This window comes from Conger conger, chromosome 10 (assembly GCF_963514075.1).
Source record: "Conger conger chromosome 10, fConCon1.1, whole genome shotgun sequence".
Lineage (NCBI taxonomy): Eukaryota > Metazoa > Chordata > Actinopteri > Anguilliformes > Congridae > Conger > Conger conger.
The window spans coordinates 47277590-47278942 of record NC_083769.1 but is presented as its reverse complement, the minus strand read 5'-3'; positions in this window follow the sequence as shown (position 1 = coordinate 47278942).

Below are 1353 nucleotides of genomic sequence, written 5' to 3'. Positions count from 1 at the left end.
AGCTGCTGGAGTGTGGTGTGACTGAGGGACTCCTGGCTCCTATTTATAGGAGCTGATTTGCATTACAAAGCCATGGGCCCAGAGCTGGGTTAGGTTTCCCACACTCTGAGGCCTGTGGGCGCGTCCTGCCACACAATGGGGGAAACATCAATAATTTCATGGGTAACTGGCTGCATGCTGTTCCACGGGGGACGGTCCTCCACCTATCAGCAACACTGAGCAATAAACCACACCAACCCGCCAGAGACTTTTATTACCTGGGAATATCCCAGCCACAGTCAGCTTCTGCAGATTGGGAGGGGATGAGACAGTAGCCATTTCACATGGGGGGGGGGGGGGGGACTACAGTTATATAGATAAGAAGTGTGTGTGTGTGTGTGTGTGATAAGATTCTGGCACCCACCTGGCATAGCCCTCTGTTATCAAACATTAATGAAGAAGATCTGTGTGCTTGTATTTCACAATATGTATTTAAATCTACATATATTTTATGTACAGTATATTTTATTATACATATACTGTAGATTGTTATCTGTATTGTTGATCATTTTTATCAAGGGTGCTGATAATTCTGCAGCCCACTGTGTGTGTTAGCATATCTTATATGTTTACAGTCATGAAAATGTCTACGGCCCCAACCCATCTCTCAATATTTAATGTAAAGACACACACACACACACACCTACGTAGACGAGCCACAGATGTCCCTGCGGGAATGTCCATTAAACACAATTATCCAGCCTCTCTCTGTGGCACACTTCCATTGTCCTGTGCTGAGAATATTGAGCAGTGAATGGGGGGCGAGTGTGGGAAACCAGCTCTGGAGCCGACTCACACGTCCCCCGCTTAATAGACCTGACCCCCACCCCCATGCAAGCGTGGCCCATTCCTGGCTGTTCAGATAAGGGGTAGCAGTGTGGCTCTGGAAGTGTGTGTGTGTGTGTGTGTGTGTGTGTGTGAATGAGCGTACGTGTGTGTGTGTACACCTTTTCTTTAACTCAGCTGTTTCCTTTATTGTTCTTGCGTTTTACGGACACAGGTGTCTCACACAACCTGGTCCCTGCTTCTCCCACTGCAACGCAGGAGACATTTGTTACTGTGTAATGTATGATGATAATTATTTGTAGTTTATGTAGTGTATTTATGTAGTATATTTATCCTGTTACATACCTGCTATGCTTGTGCTATGCTTGTGAAAATGTATAAATTTGACAATCACAAATATCTTAGTTTGTCGGTCATTTTATCTGTGTTGTTCATTAATTGTTTGAGTATTGCACAATCCTCATATTTTTTGTGCTGAAATGTTTGGACATGTGGAATTTAAAGACTTTCCCACGCATTACTTTTAAG